We start from the raw sequence: 24,959 nt of genomic DNA, 5'->3' as shown, positions 1-24,959 counted from the left end.
GCGGCTTTTGCTTTACCTATTAAACTGTCTTTATCTCAACCCACAAGTTTTCTCACTTTTACCCTCCCGATTCTCTCCCCCACCCCACTGAGGCGGGGGGGAGTGAGCGAGTGGCTGTGGGGTGCTTAGTTGCTGGCTGGGGTTAAACCATGACAGCTAACTACTGCATGCCTTCTCCTGGTGAGACAGGCCCAGTTCCAGTACTATTTCTGTAGACAATAGTCCTATTGCATCTGCCTGTAGGGGCTAAACCTTTCACAGACAAAAATGCCATTCAAACAAATGTTTTTTTGTTTATGGAAATTCAGTCACTTGTGTGCGCAATTGTTAGTTCTAGCTATGTATGCAGAGACAAAAATTTGTACATGAGAAAATGCCAGAGTTTAAAAATCACCCTTGTATTGCAAGGAAATAAGACATACGGGGGGGGGGGGGGAGGGGAGGGGAGGGGGAGAGAGAGTGTAAGGCACTCCTCTCTCTCTCTTTCTTCCTCCCTGCAAATTTTGGGTCCATTGGCCAATTTCAAAACAGTTACGAAACAGGTCAAAGTGATTGATTTTCAAGTCTGCACCTATGGGTGTCTGGCTAAGGACATCCTGCTGTGATCCTCACTGAGGAAAGAGGCATCAGCACAACCTTATTCCCCCTTTCAAGGTATATCAGTTCAGGGGAATATCTCCTCAGGAGAGAGACTGAAAGAACAGCTCAGTCGGAGGGAAAACTTTGACCTTCGCTTTGTAAATGTCAGAAAAGTCACTTGGAGATCCCAAACTAGAGGGAAAAACATCTTTTTTGTTCTAGAATTTGTGATATTGCCCATTACTGTGTTGCTCAGCCTGCTGGGCTATTTAGGAATAAAGAAACCCTGGGAGGATGGGATGCACAGAGAAGCAGTTGCCCTTCAGCCAAGATGTGGGATCCCTGGTCAGAGCAGGAATACTGATGGTTCTTTCCCACTGTGACCACAGTTGTCTAAGGTGTCAACATACACAAATGAAAGGAGAGCTGCAATTCCCTGTATAAAACGAATTATCCCAAATATACATATGATTTTCGCTGGAAGTGGTTGTGCTCTAAGGGAATATAACAATTGATTTTTGACAGACTAGAAGTCCTTTTGAGGTAAGAATTTCTCATCAGAATTGAAACCCCAAAACATTAAGGACCATATCTCCAGTTGGCACCTGCTTTTCTTTGCGGTCAAGTTCTCCAGTTCTTTCTGTCTTTCTTGTCCCCCAGTGCAGGACCCCAAGCAGGGGAACTGGACTTGCCGATGGTGCCTGAACTGCAACCCCCATTTACATATTCACTTGTTTTTTCTTTTAGGGACACCTATAAGCACCCCTTCATTTGTCATGAGAACATTAAAGCAGGTATGTCTCAGTCCTGTTTTTTACAGAGCTACCTCTGAGTCACCATTGGAAAGAACTGTGACAATGGTTAATTTCAGGCATTGACACTACTGTGCCTTTGTACAGCTAGTACCTGTTTTCCTCACCCTGTCCCTCTGAACCTCTCAGTTGATCGGCAGTGCCATCCAGTGATATGGGAGTGCTGCACCCAGCCGAGGCTGCTTTGTGTAAGACTTGCCCCGGTAAAAGTCACTGAAATTACAGTGTGTAGACAGCCATCCAGACCCCAGGGAGAGCAAAACTTGCACTTTTTAACATGGGATATTGCTGCTGACCTCTAAGTCTAGGCCACATACTTCTTCTGTCTCCCATGGGAAGTGGTTGTGTGGCCACAGCTACAGAAGATAAGCCCTTTCCACTTCACGAGGTCCCCAGAACTGCCGTGGCCCACAGCCAACCCTCCGAGGTGCTTCCAGCTCCATTCATCACTGCAGGGGCACTCGCTGTTTTAGTAATAGGGACTAACAGGAAGTAGCACATCAGACTTTTACTGTTCCTTTGCTGTCATTTTTGAACTGCGGCCAAGGACGGTCGAGGTGAGGTCATAGCAACAGGCTCCTCTGATGGGAAGTTTTTGGAGAGACAACGTGGAGAATAAGCAAATATCAGTCTAAACTGTGCCAACCATTAGCCAGTGACTGGAGGGGCTGAAAGATCCTAAAGGCTTTTGGAACCACATTGTGAGGAAAATAATGACTGTGCTATGAAAATAAAGAGAATATTCCAGTTTTTGCACATTTCTGGCAGATTTTCATTCAGATGTAGAAGAAAAACAATTCTGCCTAGCCTGAACTTCCTGAAAAAAACTCTGCTTCTTAGCACCTCCTGTGAACTCACATCACAAGGAGTCAAAGCAAACTCAGCATAAAAAGATTCAAATATCTCCCGTCATGATTAAGCGAGACACCACATCCAAGGGGGAAAATATGCCGCTCGGCCATTTCCCCCAGACTGTAAAGGAGACTTGCATTTCCTCTTTAGCCCTCTGAGCGTGTCTTTAGTGTTAACACCTATTAATGGTTATGGGGCATTGGTATAATTTTTAATAAGGTATCAGACCAGAGCAGTGCTAGAAAATCTACCTCGGAGACCCATGTCTGGGTCAACATAGCTCTGGACTCTTCCAAGTGAACCCTCTGCGGATGGAAGACAAAGTGTCTTTGTTTTATTCTTTATGGAGAGAGCCCTTGGACTGAATCCATCATTTTAGGACCAGCTCTAGCTTGTGAACTCCCTTTACCATTACCACCTCCTTTTAATTTCTTCTTCAATTCATGTGGATTAAGCCTAAGCCCATGTAGTTCTAATGCTAGAATTTTTATTCTACAGTTTTTATTGAGAACATTACAGTGGATTTGCTGTATCTGACTGAATTAATCATTTTCAGATTGAGAGAAGTCTGTTTTGAAAGACCAGGGAAATAGCATGTCCAAAATGATACAGTTATTTTTTAATTGAGGTCTAACTTGTTGCTACAACAACCAGAAGAAATTTGTGTTGCCAGGGCCTGTTAATATTGGTACTGCATGCTTTGACAACATGAAAAGACTGGGCATAACTTTCATTAATTGAATTATCTTTTTCCTCATTGCTATTCAGGACATTTTGGTAGCTGGACCATTCCTTCACTGTGCACACCTGAATACAGAAGTGATAAAACAACAGGTTGAACTTAAAGCACTGCAAATGTAAGTACGAGGGCAAAATTTGCAGACTAGGAATAAAAGGATAGGACTGATGAGGGTCTCAGCCACTTTTATGTGATCCATCCATATGCTCAAACACATTTTGGTTTTTTTTGGGGGGTGGTGGGGGTTACTTTGGTTAAAAGATTTCTCCATGCAGTTTTATTCCTGAGCATTTCCTCATTTGGTGTCTGACTTTCAACTATGCTGGGCAGATTTTCTTAAACTCACAGGTTGCATAGTATTTCCTGATAGGAGGGGTGTAACTCCCTCAGATGAGTTTGTAAGTGGGAATGCTCATATCAGTAACTGAGGTTACTCCTTAAAATACTCTTTTCCAAAAAAATATTGCTGACTCCAAAGTTGTCCATTGGAATACTTCCCAGAAAGTTAACAATATATGTCCAGAAACATAAATGAAACACAGTGTGTTTGATCGGGTGTTTTCAGAAAAGATTTACAATAGCTGCTCTCCACTGCTTGTGGTGGTCTAATGTTTTACCCGATGGTGTTGCTTTTGGGAAGACAATAAAGCCAAGGCTCTTCATAAAGCGGAGGTTTCCCTTGTAGATCGACTTAGTGCTTACCCACGGGCACAGGCTTCAGTTCTGGTACTTCTCAGATTGCTTAAGCCAAAATTTACAGTAAATGACCCAGACACTCCTTTCCCTGTGGTGTGACTACCCTGAACTGAGAACCACTCTGGACCCAGCATTGTTGAGACTGTGAAGTCCCCTCCCAAACAATCCCAAAATGTCAGCCCTCTGTAACCATTTCAGGATAGACACTCACATAAATGATGTAATCTGTTTTGAGATTAGAATTTAAAAACCACCCTTTCCACAGGAAAAAAATGACAAGCTCTGTGGACTACAGGAAGCTTCTTGATGTAGGTTAGGGCTCCCATTTTGGGCAAAGATCTCAACAATGGAAGTTCTGTCTGTAAAAATGAAAAAGGATCAAGAAGTAGAGAGTCATATCTCTAAAGTATTGTCATTTGTGCAATTGGATGGGCTGTACTAAAGGGGTTGAAGAAAATCATTAAGTTCAGCTGCTTGCTTTTATTATTTTCCACAAAAATAGTAAAATAAAAAGATAATGGGAAACTCTGCCAGCTGTACATTTACAAAATGTTTGCAGTTAGTTTTGTGTCTCCCATGCCTCAATTCTGTAAAATCCTATTTCCAAATTTGTTTAAACCCTCATACTTTAAAATAAGAAGTACTAGTCAATTCAAATATCTGACAAACAGCACGGATTCCTATTCCCACTAAAAGTCACCCAGCTGGAATAAAAATGCCCCACTGCTTGCCAGATCACCACCATCACAGCTCAGAGATAAAATTGTAACTGAATACTCTCACAGGCACAATGAAACTGTCCTGAAATGCTCCCTGCTCACAACAAGTTGGGTAAAAGTTACTTAGGTCTTAGTAGTCAATGTTAAATTTTCTGCTTCCAAGGTTGTTTCTTCACTCCTTGCTTCCTTCCCTTGGAGGATTGTCTAACGCATTTCTCTGTTTGGGTACATCATACAAAATCACACAATTCCTTAATAAGGAATTATTCTTGCTACTAAGAAATTGCACTTGACATTAGGGTAACCAGTCATCAAACACTAACCCATGGCATTTTGATTTATGGATCCCATAGGCTGTAATCAACTTGTTGCACATGGTAGCACTGGAATGCTGCCCCTTTTTAGAAGTAATAACTTCACCCATGGAAAGTCATTATGTCTACGGCAGCTCAGAGGTAGAAACTGGGAGGTCAAAGATTATTGGAAAGACATCTCCAGAAAAGGTCTCCACTTTTTCTTTCCCTTGAAAATGTTTTTGAAAGCCCATAAAATCGTGTGGCTTTTGCCAAATGACCTGTGAAATAACCATCCACAGCTGTGGTTGTAAGAAACATTACGTACCACTGCTGGCACTCACAGTGATCTGACGAAATCTTTTTAATGTGAAATCATCAAGCCTTTGAAAAGATGAACCTATGCATCATGAAAGACCATGACACTCATTTTGGAGGAACAAAGGGTCCCTGCCATCAACAGCAGCAACTACTGAAAATAAGGAATATAGAGTAGATTTCTGGGAATGTATCTGAAATTGCAGATGATCTGCTTTGGGGATTACTCTGGCATAGCAACAGAAAGTCACATGCACAGTATAGAAACTCACTTGCTGGAAGAAACTCCGTATAGAAACTCTGATCCAACTTATTCTGTGGAGAGGACCAAATTATAGTTTAATTTGTGGCTTGATAGATTCTGTTGTATATTTAGGACTTATTTATACCCCTTTTTGTACCAGAAGCTCAAGATGTGAATGAAAGGTTTATACAAATATCAAGGCTGAATTGTGGAGTCTGTTTATGTACTAAACTGTATTGTACCTCTTTTTTGTTTGTTCATTGTGTCAGAACTATGAGTGGGAGACTGTATCTCTTGAGAGGAGAGCTGATATTCTTGATGCTCTTTCCTTCTTTTTCTTTCTCTGTGTTTTTCCGTTGTCTTTTTGATCTCTCCTCTTTGCAGCTTTCCTAATCAGCAGTAACGTGTTACAGGCTCCATGGTTGTTTCTTTGATGAAATCAAGGGCATTGTCTGACACCGATCAGCTACATCAATGACAAAGGTGACTGTTTGACATCTTGTTGTCCGAGGTTCATGTTACCAGCTTGAAGACATGAGCAGAAAAATGGAGGACATTCAGTTGATCTGGTGGCCTCAGCTTATTTTTTGTTTGCCTCAAGAAAGTTACCTTCACGAACATGTTTTGTTCTTTTAAACTCTTCTAAAGCATGGACTGTTAGATTCTGCAGTGCATTAAGTATGCCTAGTGTGTCACACGTAAGCACAGCACATGTTTCTACTTATTAACCTTATTAATAGAAGAGAGTGGAAAGCAAGCCTTGCGTACAACACCGACGCAGATGGCCACCCTCAGATGAATTCACTGCCAGGCTGTTACCAAGTACCTCACAACTGTTTGCTCTTGTGCTGCGCACCTGGGACTTGCTGGCAGCGGTCTGAAGATGCTTTTCTCATTTCCAGGTTTAAAACTGGAAATTGGTAGCTAATGTTTTTCTATATATGTAATTAATCTGGGAGCTGCCTTTCTTCTGATTTCTTTTTTGCCAGTATGTTTATCAGCTGGCAGAAAATCTACTTGCTTACTGTTTGAGAGGTGGTAATGAATGCGCTATAAACTCCCCAAACTTGAATAGAGCTCAGAATGGCGGGCCTCTCGTGTGGTGAGACAGCAGAGAGAGAGAGAAAGACAGAGATGCACAAACACCAATCTCTTTCCATGTTGTCTGCCTGTGACTTACAGGATCCCGGCCATGAGCTGGGGTTCAAAGCAGAGTTTAGAGGTTAATAGGCTAGGAAGGATGACGGGGTCCAGTTTTGCCTTCCAGGTCGTGGGATGGTAAATTTGCAGAGGTTTGACTCAGAAACAGAGCACCTTTCTTTTATTTGGATCTTTCCTGAGAGCTATGAAGCAGAGTTTTCTTTCCTTTCTGATCCCCAGGGAGCACGTGATAAGGAGCGTAGCCCCACGTGTCTCCCTGTCTCCCAAAAGCAGAGACGGAACAGCAGGTCTCCCCTCTGACCTACCACCTCTAAAAAACTATGACTTTAGGAACTTTCTCCCATGCCGTCCTTGTTCTAGAGGGCAAATCTTAGAGGCCAGCCCTGGGAGCACAGTGCTCTGTGAGATGGTCTTGCTGCTTCACAGCAGCTTCTCTGGGAATGGAATAGAGCAGTGTAGCAGGTGTCCTTCTGTTGGAGTATCCATGGTAAGCCCAGAACTATTTTGAAGCAAACATACAGAAGGCCTTAGTGATTGCTACAGCATAGTCACATGGAGGTTGTAATGCTTTCTCCATGCTTCTAGTTTGATGACAGTGAGTTTTGGATACACACCAATAATTTCCGGTACTTGCAGGTTGTCTACAAAGCAAGTTTACATATCAGCTCAGCTGGATTCAGTTGCCTCTGAAGCAGAAATCCTGCATAGCCCTCACTAGTTGCTGGAGTAAAGTCGTTGTAAGCAATATCTAGATAAAATTTTTTGAATCTACTTTTTCTTTGACTGAGCCCTACATTCATGTAAAGGCATGCTATCTTGTCAGAAAGGTATTGATGGACGCTCTCTCCTGGTACTTGTCGCTTGTACTTCTCTTTCTCTCACCTCTTAAATTGGTATCATTTCTAGGTGTCTAGTCCTGGGAAGTGCTTAAATACAGGAATACTCCTATCTAAACATGTGTGAGTAAATAATGACCACACAATTCTCACATCCAAAAAATAATCTAAATTAGGTTGTTTGGAACCTAAAAGAGTCCAGGGCTCACAGTTTCAGGCATCAAGACAAAGCTGTTTCACTTCAGCTACTGATCTTCCCTCTGTTGGCCATCCTGGAGCTCTTCGGGAATCATCAAGTTCAGCCAGGACTGAACCTCTCTCTTTTGCAGAGAAATCTCCATTAGTAGCTCTGGCAGTATTTGTGTGCACGTTGCCAGCGTAGCATCCCTATTGCTGTCACTGGGATCTTGGCCAGGCTGGGCAGCGCAGGATAGACTCCTTTGTGGTGGTAGTTGTGGTGGTGGCTTAGGAAATCACCACCTCTCTGAAGAACTGGTCTCAGACCTGGAGTCTGGCCCTTCCTCTTGGAGCTTTGGGCCATGCTCGGATCCCCATTGTAGCACCTTGCCCTGTGCTGTGTGGATGTAAAAAGCATTGGAGATTTTAGCCCTGCTGAGGATGGGTTTTGAAACATGTTCTGTTGATACAAATGTCAATGGGGAAGTAGCCGCTGTTTCTCACTGGTCATGGGTTAAACTGCTGGTGATTTGTATTCTCCCAAGCCAACTCTCTATCACTTCATAAGGTCAGCAATAAAGAGTTAAGTAAAGGACACTTCATGCAAATCACCATATTTCTCATCAGATGAATCTGTGCTCTGTACAGGCTCATCTTATTTTGAAAGCTTGTTATTTTATAACATTGTTTAATAAGATATAGACTGGAAGTCTGGAATGTGGCATCTCTCCCAATCCCTCACTGTGTTTTGAGAGCAGGGCTACCCCCCTTCTCCAAGGACTTGGCAGGTCATGCTGTGGTAGCCTCACCAAGCAGTGGGGACATTCCCTTGGTAGAAGAGTGTCGGTCCAGGCAATGCTTGTGCCTTTACCTACTGGCAGCTGAAAGCAAAATGTCAGTTTATTTCTGTTTGGAAAGTGCTTTGAGAAGCACTCAAAGTTGTATAGAAAATCACACTGCTCATTGCCATCAAGCAGCACATCCAATTTAATTGAAAATTTGCTGGATTACTACCAGAAAGACTGGCCAAATTATCAAATTCCTGGTTCGTGGGAAATTCTGACATTTGGTTTTGTTCTGATTTGGAACGAAACCAGTTATTTTGAAATTACCCACAAAAGAGAAGTTTATAGGGAAAAAATAGGAATAGGAAACAATGACGCATGGTATTTCCAAAATAAAATGTGCTCCTCAGGACGTGGCTCTTTCCAGCCTCACTGCTGCCTCTTATGGAGCGGCACATTGAGCCAAGGCTGGGGCTGGGAGCTTACACTTTGGGACTGCTGACTTCAGCCAGGTTTCCCAGCGCTACCAGGCTCCCAGTTTGGTGGCAGCGAGCCTACAATCCCTGTGTCCCAAGCAGCCCACCAGGCTAGCTGGTAGAAAGCCAGGCAGTTTTCCAGTGGAAAACTACCTGTGGTTTGATGTCGGTTCATTGAAACAGATACGTTTTAACATGAAACTTTCTGGCTCTGACGAATCAGTGTTTTCCAGTGAAATGACATGTCGTCAGAAATCTCATGACTGGCTCTAATTGCCACTTTGATGACCAAAATCTTTATTGACCTGAGTCCCATAACTTCCTGGCAATCACCAAGTATCTTGAGCAGAAAAACAAACAAAAAAAGCATATTTCGTTTTGTACTCAATAACTCTGAAATTTGCAGGGCTGTTTCTGGGCAAAGCATGTTATGAAGAAAGTTCCTGCCTTCAGGGCAGCAGTGCTGGGGACACACATGCCTCCATTTCAACCTTATCACTGCTGCATTAGCTTACAACCGCCCAAGAAGCATCACGTTCCTACCTCTGAGAAGACAATGGCCTCATTGCCCAACGAGGCATATTGTCCAGGTCTAATTAGAAACAGGAACTCGCTCACTAGAGCGCTATTTATTCTTGTTCTTACAGCCCGAGATTTCAATAGTCTTTTTCATGGTTTTTATTATTATAAGAGAAGGCTGTTTATTGATTTTTCTACTATATGAGTGTTTGTATACACAGAAACTTCCCGCTCCTAATGAAATGGAGCCTCCTAAAACAATAATAAAAAATAATAATAACCTCACTCAAGAGTGAAATAATTGTGGCCAGAATCATACTTCAGTGAAAATGTTCCCCCCTTCCAAACGTGCCGCCAGAGACTTTCTGTGGTCTGACAGTGGACTCCCAGTCTCCATGGTGGGGAGAGAACTTCTCTCCTTAGGCAGCAGAGTGCCTGGGCCCTTGCTGGGACTGCTCTTGGATGGATTCTTTCCTCTGCGAGCTGAATTTCTCCCTTGCTCTAAGCTTACCTCTATTTTGGGCAGCAGTGGGCGTGGGTGGGTGTGGCAGAGGCAGGCTGGTGGCAGTCATGGCCGGGTCCCCCTGCTCGGACTTCCGCGGCTCTGAGGTGCGGTGGTGCTGCAGAAGGAGCACTGAATGGGAAGGACTACGGAGAGAATCATATGGGTACATACCCAGATTTTGTTTCCAGAAACATAAAGTTTTTCCTCCTGATTTTTATCAGGGATCTAGAAACATGAACTCCCAGAAATTTGGGATCAACGGATACCTTTTCCTTCACCCAGATTTTGCTCTTCCAGTTTCCTTGCTTCCTTCCTTGCTTTCCAGATTAAAAACTGACTTCACCCTCAAATCTGAAACAATCTATCTCCAGGTCTGAACTCACTGGATGAAACTTGCGTCTCAGGAGAACATCTCAATCTTTTGCCAATACGTCTAATGCCACTTTTCTGTTCCAGAAATGTTGGCATCTGCCAAGACTTCTTTCTAAACCTGTTCTTAAGAGTTGCAAATGCTCAGGGCTGAAGACCGCTTGCTAGACACAGGTCAGTACTGAAAACAACTTACAACTCCGTTATTTTCCAAGGAGCTCATCAAGACAAGAACAAAAGAAGCAAAATTCCTCTTAGAGTTCCCAGCAGTAGCCTCAACATTTTGGCAAGGATATGTACAGACCACAGTAGCACAATGTAGCTGTGTGTGAGGGCAGATTTGTTACTGGAATTAGTCTAATCACAGCAATAAATGTGGTCAAGTCATTCTGCTTTGTAGTCATTCTGCTTCCAGTACCCCAAATGCCTCTCACATGTCTATAACACAGCTCAGTGTTCAGGGAGGTGTTGCTTCATCTAACCAACTTTTGTGTGGGTATGGGGTGAAGTGGCAATGCAGCTCCATGACTCCTATGCCTCCTCTGGAGTACCTGTTTCCCCAATAGGAAGACATCTGATTTGTGCTTCTCTGTGACAAAGGAGATCCTTTGCTTGCTTTCTCTGTTCCTGCAAGGACTAGACCCAAACTAAAACTCATCGAAGCCAACTCCTGCTATTTTATCTTGAGGGGACTTTCCAGCAGCAGCTTCATCATCTTGACATGGGTATGTACAGCTCATGGGACCATAACCAGCCTCTGGGCGTAAAGGCACAGAGCTTTACTCTTCTGTGCACAGATGGAGTCAAGAGACTGAATGAACCATCCACCTCTTGGTGTATTATCTTCCATGGTCCATCTGCCTCTGCATCAGAAGAGCCGGAAGAAAATCTTGTAAGACCATTTTCCTCAGATTGTTTCTGCAAGAGGGCATGGGGGAATACAGAGGTGTATTTGTTGCTTGACCCCTTGCAGACATGTTCCCATGGGTGGGTAGCCAGTGCCTAGTCTGCATGAAGGTGCAGTGTTACTGACTGGTTGCACCCCAGTCTGAAAATAATTTGTTACATTTTTTTTGATGCTTAATTAGGAAGATGTGCTGCTGGTGAGAGACTTTCCAGACTACAGTAAAGTTTCATGTTTCTTTTGTGCTCTGCTTACATTGTGAGCAGCCTCTCAACTGTGCAATGGGTGTTGGCACAGACACATGAAGTGCCTTCCTTTTCCTTGACTGAAAGAGTCATAGGTGAGGCCACTTGGGGAGGGAGGATTGATGAAGAGATGCATGCAACATGGGGTGGTTCTTCCATCACACTGCTAGCTGCCATGCAGCACAGTAGCCTTTCTCACACTTTGGGATACGATACGTGACAGGACTTTGCCAGTCAGCCTCTTGTGCTTCCTGGGATGGGAAAGCAGCCCTTGGTGCCTGTGGTGAGCCACAACTCCTCTCTGAGGGACAAAGCCAGGCTTCCCTGGCGTGTTGTGGTGGCGCACTTGGGTCTGACCTTGTCATGAGCTCTGGGAGCTGATAAGGACACTGATGTTCAACAGGCTGGTGGGCCCTCATCAGCAGCTCTGATAGGGAGCCAAACCCCTCTTGTAAACCCTATAAATCCAGGTTTAGAATTTGCCCAGTCAAATCCTCATTTGGCTAATGTGTGAAAAGGTGGTTTCCTAACTCTAACGTGGTGAATATCACAACCACAAAAGCCCTGCTAAACTCCCACTGAGTAGAAACCAGGTACCTGAAGGCCCCTTGCAGATCTGGCCTTTACTGCCACAGCTCAGTGGCAATGCCCCCCCCTCTCCCCCCCCAAAAAAAGTCCTATGGAACAAGGTGCAAAGCAATAGTTGTCAACTTGTGTTTAACTTTGAATGTTACTGCAAAACCTGATGAACCAGAAATAACCCTTAATAAAGGGTTGGTTTGGTTTCATCTAGGATTGCTTAAGATAGTTTAGGATTATAGTCTTTGTGTCCATTTCTGTAGATAAAACTCCTGACAATAACAAGGTTGACTGGAAAGTAGAGTGCCTTCTATGTATATGTATGCTGGGATTGATATATCTGTGTAATGGCTGACAGTCCTCCTCATTTCTGAAGACTAGAAGGATGGTGTATGTTACATGAGCTGTGTGTAGTCAGTCGGTTGCATTGTCTAGCATTGTGTTATTAATCCAGACCAAAATGTGCTGAAGAGAACCTAAAAACTCCTGTGTATTTAAATGAGCTTTGGGTTGGGGTGCACATGGCAGTTTTTCTGGACATCTCACTAAGTAGATTTCAGAGGACTCTGTGGGAGTGGAGTCTACGTTGATATCATTGTCAAAGGTGGATCTGACCTCTGGGACTTTGGGGTCCTTGCCCACCAGGCTGTTATAGCACTCAGTAAAATCCTTCTGAGCCCTGGTTCCCTCCTGTGCCAGGCATGCTGGCACCCAGCCTGGCACCACAGCCCATGGCCAGGAAGGGACCTGCGTCTGCCATCAGTGGGGTCCCCACCATCTAAAAAGCCTTTGGGCCACACCACCTCTGTGGTGCTCCCCTATCCAGGAGTTTTAGGTAGCTGTGGAAGGGGGTCTGGCTTCTGTATCTTCTCTTGAATGGGCTCTGAGGGGAATGGGGTTTATGTGGATACACCTACAACCAGTCCCCAGTGATCAAAACAAGTATTGCCCTCTGCTCTGAGATTATGCTAGTGCTCCATGTGCCATGGGAGATGAAGGTCATGTGTGGACTTTAAACTATAGGCTTCTCAGATGGGGTCAATACATGGTGTGAGATGTCAGATTTGTTTAGTTTTCTCCAATAAATGCATCCTTTTTCCTTTTAATCTAGAAAAGCCTTCCATAATGAGTTACAGGATTGTGTTATATGTCTTGGGAAAACAAAACAGCCCTTTAAAGAGGGATTCACTGACAAGCACTGAAAGTCTTGGGTTCACTCTATGGAAACAGTCAGACCGATTCTCTACTCAGAAATGAATTGCTGTAAATGATAGAGGAACCAGCCTCTTTCCTCAGCCTTATATTTCCAAATATCTCCTGGAGCCAAATCAAGACACCACACAATGGGTGTTTAAACACACTTGTCCCTATTTCCCTCCTTGCTAGAAGCAACGTCTGGAATACAGGTTGTAAATCAGGTCCTACAGTGACTGATCCATGTGCCAGCAAGTGAAGCGTAAAAATAGCAGTATGGTTGAAAGGACATAAAAAAAGGGAAAACAGACCATTATTATTTCTGAGCTCAAGGAAAAGAGCAGTTCAATCTGACATGCCAGCCAAGCCTGAGTAGCCCTGGCCTGTCTAAAAAGCACAGACAACTGCCTTGCTCTCTCCTCTGCAGCTGTGTGCCCCTATAAACAAGGAGTCGGCCCCCTTTTCTGGCCTGTGAACCTGGCACCCAGAGGTCTGATTCCTTTCAGGAACTTCTCTCAAACCTCTTTGTGTGCTCTAAATCAACTCCTGCCTTTCTCCGGCTGTGAAATAACATACTGGCAGGGCGAATTGCATCTTTGCTTTCTCTGATGCTTTCATAAAAGCTGCTGACATGACAGCCACACGTTTGAAACACTTTTTCCCCCTTATCTTCTGCTTGGGGGAACATTTTCATGGATTGCATAGTATTGTTAGATGTAGAAAATTCATACCTTAACTATTCTGACAGCTTAACTGGGAGTCAGAAGGTTCTGTCCTGTTAATGTTTAAATAACAACAGCTGCTGCTCCAGTAGAAAGGAGCTACAATAGAATAGCAATATTTTCATTAAAATAAGAGGTGAAAATAGTGATAGGAAGGGAAAATCTGCTGCTAACTCATTTTGCCATTAATTAAAGCAAAATAGTGATTAATAATAAGCATCTCAGTGTCTTAAATCTCTTGCAGGACTCATCTATCCACCATTATTTTATTACAAAGGAGCACTGTGTAGAACTGAAACAACAAGAAAGACTCTTCAGACTCAAAGTGTCTTTAAATATTGTCCATATACTTAAAATAATCTTCAGGCATGGATGGGCAAAAGTAGTAATTAAATAGTTTGGTAACCATTACTGTCTGCATGGAGCACAGCTGTTTCTTTCCCAGGAGACAGTTTCACCATTTCCTTTCTTTTGTTGTATATAGTACTATGCAACATATTACTAAATATATATTAAAATTAAAAAAAAAAAAAGTTGCATAGTAAACATCTTTGCCACCGTAACACGCACATGTGCATGGACACATGCACGCATGCACATACACAGAGTCTATTTTATATATATATAAACTACAAAATCTGGAGGGATTTGTTGTCACAGGGTTGTGTCGTTACTCAGGTGGCTCTGGTGCCATTGAGCTCACCATTAAAAAAAATGCTTTTGTTTCTGAGTATGACACAGTCCTCATTTAACCGCAGACTTCAGCAAGCTTTCTGATCTGCCTCTACCTTTTTGCTGCTTCAGAAGCTCAAAAAGATTCTGATGATTCTTAAAGGAATCAAGTAAGAATTCCCACTCCTGTGATGTGATGACTTCTTAAGATTTCTACTTTCCCCAGGTTTCGTACCTGTTATTCCTTCTCTAACTGCTCCAAGACTGATTTAGCCTTCTGTCTCTCACCGCAAAGACGTTTTTGTGCTGTGTCTTGTATGTTGTCACCACCAATGCTTTCTTGCCAGAATTTTTGATCACTTTTTATTCTTGGAAACATGCATTAGTACTCAAGAAGACCTAATAGTGGTTTGTGTTGTGCCCTCAGTTTCTCAGCAAAAACCTGTCTTGAACGGCTTGAAAATTTCTGCTGAAATTATGATGGTTATGTCCAGCTATATATCTCTGAAAGTTAAGATCATGTCATTTTCAATGTACTACTCTAGAGTTATTTTCTAATGACTATGCTCTTATTTCTCTGCGTGTGGTTTGGTTCCAGGATAACAGTTTGGATGCGTCCTCTTTGGCCAGAGCATCTGTAGCAGAAGTGACATTTTCTACCAGGCAGTGAAAGAGGTTTTTCTTGGCTTAGTCTGTTTTGCCATGCATGTGCTTTAATTAAGCCAGTCTCCATATTAATTCAAATAATCCTCAGCAAGGCAAAAATTAAGGCAATTATAAAATACATTAGAATGTTAGTACCCAAGCCTTTGTACATACTTATCAGCATTAGTATAATAAACCCAAAGTCTTGAGTAACATGACAAAGCATGACAAAAATCTACAGTATTCTTATAGGCTTCTTCATTTGCTGAAAACATGGATCTTTTCTGACACATTTAACTTCAAAGAAGTTTTAATGTGGTGTGGACACTTAGTTCGATTTAGGAGTGGCTTGCTTCAGTTTATTTTAAACCCATTCAGCCTTGGGGCTGAGACACTTGGTCACATTACAGCCATCCAGTAAGCTGTCTTTCAGTGGCTGAGTCTGCAGTGAGGCTGAGTCAAGCTGAAAGAGGATTAGGCCTGCCTTTGCTCTGGAGTACGCAAACACATTTTGATAGTTACACCAGCTTGCCTCTTGAAGGAAAGAGAGAGGTAAGACTGTGTGTCTAAAGGCACAGCAATATGCCTTTGCTGTGGTCCAGGTTAAGAAATAACTGTTCCTTGCATTCCTCTAGCCTGCTCCATTGCTGTCCATTACACAGCCTTGCAGTCTGTGTAACTTGTTCTCTCGTTGCTCTTAAATGGGTCCTGTAAAACGATGTCATCTGGCGATGGCTTCCCCCTCAACACACACTTTTAATCCGCCTCAGATGATCAGCAGCTGGAGCCTGTACCTTGTACTAACCCCTTGCTGTAAACCTCCTGGACACTGTTGCATGCAACCATTTGTGGATTATCTAGCTTAGACCTTAATTTCAATAGATGCAGCTTTATTAAGCTGTCAAGCCCAGGTAGTAAGGTTACTTTCTTACCATGTCCAAGCAACCAGTATCTTGGTGTCAGGACTTAGCTTATCCAGGGACCATTTTGACAGCTGAAGCAATAACCTGAATAGACTCTGAAATGCCAGCTAAACCCTCTGTTTATGCTTTTTTTCCTTCATTGATACAATATTTTTCCTTTCCACGCTGATGCAAGTCCACCTGTCACATTTAGTTTTTGTCAAAGGCAAGCAGCTGATGTGAGCTAAGGACTTATGAAAAATCTAAGGCTTCATAAGACACCCGAGGACTGGTGAGCAGATCTATGGGTAAGAAAAAATGAGACATCTGCAGGCGCTCAGAAAAAAAATACAAGCCTGACAGTATTTACCTGAGTGCTTCAGATTGGTCAATGTACCAAGGACGGTCCAACTGCCGAAGAAAGCAAAGGATGTAGGAGCACGTTGGAGAAATGAAAACAGTCCAGTACCTTCATCATGTGGATAAGGGGCATCCCCCTTACAGGCAGTTCTGAAAGGGGAGGTATACGCAAGCATAGGAGTTTTACTTTCTGTGTACATTAGCCCAGGTCACTCAAAAAAGAAAGTCTTAACTCATTCCCATCATCATATGTTTATCACCACTCCATACCTTACGCTAGGAACGCTTTCCTGGTCTGTGCCCACGGTCCAAGATTTCATGGGTGTCTTTGCTGATGGCGATACCTACATTTGAGATGCTCAAAAGCTCTAGCTACTGTGTGCCTGCTTCTGCTCCCCATGCTGTTGCTTAGCCCACTGCAGTCAGGAAGAGGTGGAGAAGAGGGATGTGACAGAAGTGGAAGTCGCTCTTCTAAGCCAGTCCTAAAGAGACCAGCTGAACTTAAACACCTGCTGTGTAGGAGCCTCATTTCCCAAGACAAATGAATTAGTAACCTATGTAAGGCAGTGCAAATATCCTTCTTTGTTTTGCCAAACGAGGAACTTGGAGATCAGAAATAACAGGCAGCTTTCAAAGTCAGCTCCTCCTGAAGCAAGGAGAGAAATGACATGTGGGGTTCGGTCACTCTGTAATTGAAGCTTAGAGTGTGGAAGAGCCTTTATGGAGCCTCTGTAGAAGACAAGCACTCAACCAGTGACCTAGACGAGTTGTTTCATTGCTTCATTTTCTCTGGAATGCCTTTGTTTTGATACATGGTATTTTGCAGGAGAAAGGCCATTGTCCCTTGTTACCGTCACCCCTGATTCTGGAGTCAATTTGCAGGGTTTGGAGACTTCTTGGACTGGTTGACATACTCTCTGCTTACCGCAAGGTACGAGGAGGAGCAGGGGGCTGCTGCAGGATTCCTCCATCAGATACAAGGCAGTTGGAGGTCAGGGGAGAGAAGATCCTATGGGGACCCAGATGCTTCAGATCTGTCAGGAGCTTGCAGCTGCGATACCAGCCTGCCAGCTAAGCTGCTAAGAGGCATCATTCCTCACAGCAGCCAATTTACTGTTTCCATAGACTAACTATAGATTATTACATCCTGTTTAAAAGGAAGATTTAAGGCTCCTTGATGCAAATCCTGCAAAGGGAAAATCGCTGCCCTCCGTCTCTTTCCTTGCATCCTGCTGCAGGGCTTGTCCCAGGATGTTGGCTGCTGTGCCCCATGCAGATGGCACTACAGCACTGGCAGTTTTCCCAGAAGCTCCAGGAGCAGACATGAAAGTGGTTCCTAGATGCTGCTGCTTGCTGGACAAAACACAGGTGCTTTATATATAGTTTTGCTTGCTTGTCATCCAGGCCTGCACTGCCCTCTTCCCCTGGCACACAGTCCAGCAGAGCACAGCAAAATGCACGCTCTTGTTGAGCTCTAAAGACTTAAATTACCACAAGACCCAGTTTGGGGGAGAGCAGGCCAAACTGGGAGTTGAATTAAACAGCTATACCTTCGGCTTTCCCCACGCTCAATCAGTGAAGAGACTCACTTAAACTCTCATTCAATGACAGGTCTGTGATTTCCACCACTTCTCTGTTAGCTTGCTATGGATCACTGAGATTGCAGAACCGAGGTAAATTGATGCAGTTCACTCTCTGAGCTGCTGGGACAGCAAGAGTTAAGCAGCTGAGCTGGAAATCTCATGAGATCAGGCTTTTCTAGTGGGATGATTTCCCATACTTCCTGCTTTTTGATGTGCTGGAAATACTTTATGCTCAGCCTTTCTTGTGGTATCTTGGCAGTACTTCTGTAAATAGTTGGAGGGACATCATCAACATAACAATCATGCTTCTGTCTAAAATGTTTTCATTACTCCAAGTCACGACTAGAAGAGAAGGAGATTAAGGTCCCTTTCATTCAGGCACTTAAGCATGAACCAGCTTTCTTAAGTGTCGGTCAGATTATACCCTGGAAGATTTAGGGTTTGAATTTAGGACTGTGTTGGCTTTGCTGACAGTGCTGGTAGAGGAAGTTTTGACAACTTGTTCCCATCTCCACCACAGTTTGCTGCCCAGTCAACCTGATCGCTTGCAGGATTTGTATTAGAAGTATTTGCCTCTTTTTCTTTTTTTTTTTTTTTTTGAGAGAGTTATTTTTAATCAGAACAATTTAATCACCCTGGTTTTACAGTGGGACTCCAGCATCTGCTTTTTGGGTGGAACTGAGCGGATTGGCAAGTCGGGGCAGGATGAAGCACTCAAGGTGGGAAGCTCAGAGACCGCAGACAGAAGTGCTTGGTGCTGCCGGCTGATACTTTGCCCATCTTTGGGCTTCGTACTGAAAGCCCAAAGGCCAGTGCATGTATCTACTCATCACGGCTCCTCTCAACTCACAGGCCTAAAGACTGAAATGAAGTTTCTGCTCTCTGCTCTGGGATGATCCTGTTGTGTTGCACAGTCCGCCTGCATGTATGGCCTAGTATTAGTTGTGTAGTCTTTAGTCAGTAGCATTTCTTATTGCCTTCATTGCATTTTCAGTAACCACTGAAATGATGCCAACTACAGGGCTACCAAACAACTATGAAAGTCCTGAGAATTTCCAACAAGTATATGGATTTAGCAACTGAGCTAGAAAAAGTTTCCAGTCACAAAACTAGCGTGAACTGAAACTTAGCCAAAGTTCAAGGCTGTTTGGAGCCAGTGCATTAGTTGGGCATTATCTTCAGTCTAAAACCAGTCTTGGAGTTGCATGAGGTTTATAAGCATACAAGCTAGTAAGCACATGCTTCCGATAAAAACATTGACACTGGGATGACATTTCTAGGTGCACTGGCATGCTCGTGGGGTATGCTGATGAGGAAAACTTGTGCACAAACTGCTTTTAAGTTATGAAATGTATTCTCAGAATGTGTAAAGTGTGCAAACAACTGTCCTCAAAAGTTCACGTGCCATGACCTCTTTTCACTTGTACCTCCTATCCCTTTGATTTCCTCAGCACGCTGCGCATGTCCCCTCTTGCAGGGGAGACGCAGACCCTCCATGTGTCATAGGCTAGTGGGAGTGACAGGACGCATTCTTCCAGGGCTGCCTAATGACTGCTCCAGAAGGCACAGTACAGGAGTGGATTAGGACCCTTCAGAATTCAGGAAGTCTCTAATTTATTGTCCTTTTGAATAAACAGCTTTAGCTTTTCATTTCTCCACTTACATTAATCATGCATGTCATGGGCCGCTTGGAGAACTGCAGTCACCTCAGGGTTGCCTGTAATGTTGCCTGCTTCACTTGGAGCTCTGCTTGTTCAGGTTTCCTTTCCCACTGTTTCTATGAAGCCTAGGAGGTGAACCAAATAAGATACTTACTTCTTTCACTCTGTAACCAAAGCTTCCACCATGTGGTGCACAAGCCATGAGGGAGAGGAGACTGAGGAGGCAATAAACATCATCTTACTGATGCTGCCTCTAGTTCTTCTTCCCACCTTTTTACTGAATTCTTCTTAACCCCCTGCTTCCTCATGTCTTATAATACTTCTGAAGAGTTTTAGGAGACAGAACATTTTATCATATTTGTTTTTCAAGCTGTTAGCAAATTTGCAAGCACCGTGATCAATGTTAACAAAAATCAATCAAGAGGGATGAGCTTCTCTCTGCACAAACATGTACTCCCCCCTCAGTTCTTGTCAGTTTTTTTCTTTAAATACACTTGTTTTAATTTTTTTATTTATTTAAGAAAAACTTAAAAGAGCATAATTTTTCAAAACATGACATATTGAACAACAGACAGGACCAGAGAAGCCCTATCCTCCTTGAACACAGGGTCATTTTAGTCTATGTAGAGAAATTATGTCAGTCTAACACTTCTGTGTTGTAAATCTGAAATACTGTGGTTTTGAGTGATATTTGAATCTGAATGCAAACTGAGCTCAGTTTAGCCTCAGCTTTTGTATCCAGTATATTTTTCACTGGCCTGGAGGACAGGAATCTGGAAACAGGAGTTCGTTCCTCTGCACTGTATTTGCATTTTTATGACTGGGAGCTTTTTCTGCCTTAACTCTCATTTTCATCTTCTTATGTGTAAAACCCCTAGCAAGCAGCTAAGTTTCTTAGTTTATTGAGCTGTAAAATGTGTTTGATGATATTTGCCTATTCCTGGTGTCCTGAAACGTCTGGAAGGGCAGAACTCTTCCAAAGCAAAGCTAATGAAGCAGTAAGGCAAGCAGGACATGAGACAAACAATGAATTTTAAACAATAAATACATAACCAAATGTAAAATAAGGAATTCTTAATGACCAAGAAGGTTTTAATGAGCAAGAAGTTCTTGCAGGAATCTGCTCTCTGACCAATGCTGTTTCATATTCCTACTACAGATCTGGTATATCACAGAGACTGATGCCTTGGAAGTGCTTTTATGTGATTAAGTTAAAAGTTTTATGTCTAGCAGTAGAGAAATTAGGTCATTTTCATATGATGTGAGATATATACTAGAGAACAGTGATTCTGAAAAAAGTTCTGGGTATGATGTAGTGGCCAAAAGGGACTGTTATGATCCTCAGGTATCCATCAGGGGTAGGACGTTACTAGTATTCACAATACCTCCACCAACGTAGCATGTTCCACCTTCATCTTTCTTTTTTCAAAAGTATGTTCGCAAATTTTAAAAAAAGGTTTTTTGAGCCTTCAATTTAAGTTCTAAAATGAAAGATTTAAGGAATCCAGATTTTATAGTTTATTTATGAGAAGAAGTTGAGAATTTAAGAAATGGCATGGTTACAGTCTGTAAGTATTTGCATATGGAGAAGGCATTCACTAACAGTGGGCTTTTTAACTTATGAGACAATGGCACAGCATTCAGGAGCTAAAGGATGATGTAGAGGAATCCAAAGGGTAAACAGTAGGCAGCTGTTTTACCAGCTTTACATTTCTAAACAAAGAAAAAATATCATCTTAAGACATGGATTGTCATTCAACAAAAATTTTTTAGCTCCTGTAAAGGAATTATTCCATTATATTATGTGGGGTTTTTTTGTTGATCAGTAGATGCTTAAATGAAATGATCATAATGATTCTTTTTGGCTTCAGTTGTAAAAGTAGGAGTATTCCTTAAAAAATCAGCACTTTTTTCCATTGCTGATTGGAACAATCTGAAGTTGCCAAAAGAAGTTAAGCTTTTATTTGAGGACATTAATGGTTAACTCTGTACACAAAACTTCTCTATCTTTCTCCAATTTCCTTTTATTATATTGCTCTTTATAGAAAGAAGGCTTTCCTCAGAATGTATTTATCCAAATGACTCTCTGTTATATGACGCTGTATTTTTAATCCCACAGCATGTGGAAAACATTCCCTTGTACTGAAGAGATATGATTTTATAAAGTTGAGATTTTGCTTGCTCTGGTGACTCAGAGTCAAAGGAATATCCCTTTTGGGCTTCCAGTGAGTGACAGAATAAAGCAGACTTCCATATGCACACATTAAAGATATGCTAGATACATGTATGTTTGCGATTAGTAGCTGGAAGTCCTGACCTCTAAGTTCCCTGATTGACTAGGATGCATTTTCTCCCTACCGCAGAGGGCCAGCAGAAGGCCTATGCACAATTTAAGATTCACTTCGATGCAGTTTTGAGTACTTCCATGGGACGTGGGTGGGCAGCAGGTTTCACTCACTGGAAACATTTAAATTTCAGTTTGGAAACAATTTTACTAACCAACGAATTATTTTCTTTTAAGCTTTTACAGGCCAGGGAACATTGTCACATAGTTCCATTACTGAATCCAGCAAATTTTTGTTAAGTTACAACACCTCTTTTAGGAAGATATTAAATAATGATTTAAAGACTTAAGGGTATGACAAATTTACCACTTCCCTTAATATCTATTCCAATACATAATTGCCTCCATTTATTTCCACTTTGAATTTTAGATTTATCTTCTAGCTATTGACTGTTAATGCACTTTGCTGTTAGCTTGAAGTTCTAAGACTCATCACAATTTGAATATGTGACAGAGATAAAATAGCTGAAAAGAAAAAGAGTGAATAATAATCTATATATCTCTCTTAACATTAGCAAAATTGATTGCCAAATCTTCACACCTCGTACCCACCGTGAGTGTTCGAGCTGAAGAGAGAAATGCCATTTCTCTGAAGATGGTGGCTCCCTTAAACATTGCATTTATTTGGCTTTCTGTATTGCACATTGTGATTATCCATCAACAGTAATGCCAGAGGCTCTTGCGGTTTAGCAGAGGCAGCCCGGGACGAGACTTTCATCTTGTTGAAACAAATAGTAATATCAAAATTCTTACAACCCTCTGAAATAGGTTAGAGACTTTGAGGTGAATATTTAGTGACTTGGCTGTGTGTGAACAATGCAAACACAGGCTGCAGCAAACAAGAGTCTTCCAGCCTTTTCTTCAAGGTGTCCTACGTAGGACTGAAAGTTGCAAGCAATTTGCTCATTATTAGACCAGAGTCACCAGACCGGGGCCTCTTCACGTTGACTCGCAAAACCCTTTCATGCTTATCAGCGTACAGCTGGATTTCCTCTGCTTTATCACACTACCACTTTTCCTGTATGGCTCTCAGCTTTGTTTGGAGTTCTCTGGGCTTACTATTATATGCAATTCTCCTTGATGCCGATGACAGATCTTGCAACTGTGCTCTGTGAAAGGTGCACCTCTCCTGAGGTGTTGTATAATTGCAGGATCACTCTTATCTCATCAATCTTAATGTTTTCTAATTTTTTTGCCCTCGGGTCTTGTTTGAGGCACAGCATAAAATATCCCTGAAGATTTCCAAACAGTTTTGTTGAAATTCTTTAGAGCTTTTCATGTTGAGCTTCTAATAAAGCAAATCTTTGAGGATGAACGTCTACTCAGTGCGCAGTTTCCCTTACGGTAAGTTGTTTTGTAAATGAAGGAAGTATTTTATTCATTAGCGGAAGAACTTTTAATTGTACTTGTTATGATAAGGAGAGGACTCTGGACAGTTTCACATTAATAAAACTTTTCCTCTTACATCAAGGTTTCTTCTAAGCTATTCCATGTAGTCATTGTCTCCTTCTGAAGTTGCGAGCTTGAAATGTGTACTGCCTCGTGACTGAAATGTTGAGAAAACTGTCCAACATATCAGCTATACACTGCTCTGTAAGCCTATGAATAATTTCAGATTGATTGATTCCAGTCTCATGTTTTGCCTCGCTTCTGACAGCAGTATTTCTTGTTTTGTTCCCTGAATATTAAATGTCTTCCACATGTACTTTATAGTTAACTGATTTTGTATTGTCACTTTGAATTACCTACAAATTAAGATAAACAATTTATTTAAGCTGAGCCATTTTTACCATTTATTTTTTCAAAGTTGTTTTGAGTTCCTGCTTTAATTGATATATTTTTGTGCTCTTTTCATTTCCTCTTGCTTCCTAAGATATGTTGCTGCTCTAACATATCTGCCCGCCTGTTGTTATAGCAGGGAACTACAGCAGAAGGAAACTCAGCAGCAGTAATGGAATAAGCTGGTGCCTAGACAAGCTCATGAACAGATATCGTATCTAGGAATGGAGAAACGGGGCCTGCTGCGCTACCCACTGGATCTGACGAAGGTGTAGGTTTGAGATCTTTGCACAGCAAGTGGAACAAGAGAGTACTTCAGCAAGCAGGACTGCCATTTTTTCAAAGGTATGGCCCAGTCTGAGGTAACTTCAGCCTCCTTAAAAGTCCTCTTTTTTGGAATAAAACTGTAAATGGTGTACATCTTCAGGTAGTCCTCACAGATTTGAAAGGACAGATTTGAAAGATAGGGTAAGAATTAGGACTATTGGAAGGCATATGGTACACTGGTGGGAGTAGGGGTTGCACACAACCTGGGGTTATACCCCTGAAAATATGGTGCTTACGGAGTTTTTTCTGCTAAATGTCATTGAGGAAGCTCAGAGAGAAGTTTAGCTGCTCACAGGAATAAGACAGTGTCCCCATCCTTAGGTGTGGATGCCAGTGTGGATGTCCAAGTGAGAAATATGCAGGGACACCAAGGCTGGCTCTAGAAATGAAGGTAGCGTTGCAGGAAGAGTGTGACACTCCACATTTTCTTGGATGAGAAACAAAATGCATGGATATAACCTTTCTTAGCCCTTAATCATTCTTTCCCCCTCCCTCCTGGATAGAGACAAATACTCACTATGAATTACTTAGCCCAAGTTAATTGACAGAAAACAGATACAGCTCTCATATTGCCCAGCAGCAATAGCTAGTGGCAGCGGGACTGCGATATGTCAGAAAAGGTCTATGAAGAAATGACATGCCTCTTTTCTTAGGGAATGCATAGCTCCCAACAAGCATGTGCAGTGACAAGGAATATCCAGTTCTGTGCTTTCCGGCAACAAAATGCACAGGCTGTAGCGTAGATGGCTGCCTACTGTGAAAGCCAGACAGGACTGCAGCCCTCTTACAAGTCGAAAGAGAATGCTGAGACCTCAGTTTCAGAAGATCAGATTTCACAACATCCTCATTTATAGAGCACTCGCTAATTACTGGAATTAATAATCAGAAAGTTAACCAAATGAACCCTGTGGGTAGGCAAACCCAGGTAATTTTTCTTTGTGTATTATCATCTGGGTCATATC

This window comes from Pygoscelis adeliae, unplaced genomic scaffold (assembly GCF_000699105.1).
Source record: "Pygoscelis adeliae isolate BGI_AS28 unplaced genomic scaffold, ASM69910v1 Scaffold42, whole genome shotgun sequence".
NCBI classification, from domain to species: Eukaryota; Metazoa; Chordata; class Aves; order Sphenisciformes; family Spheniscidae; genus Pygoscelis; species Pygoscelis adeliae.
This window is presented reverse-complemented; position numbering follows the sequence as displayed.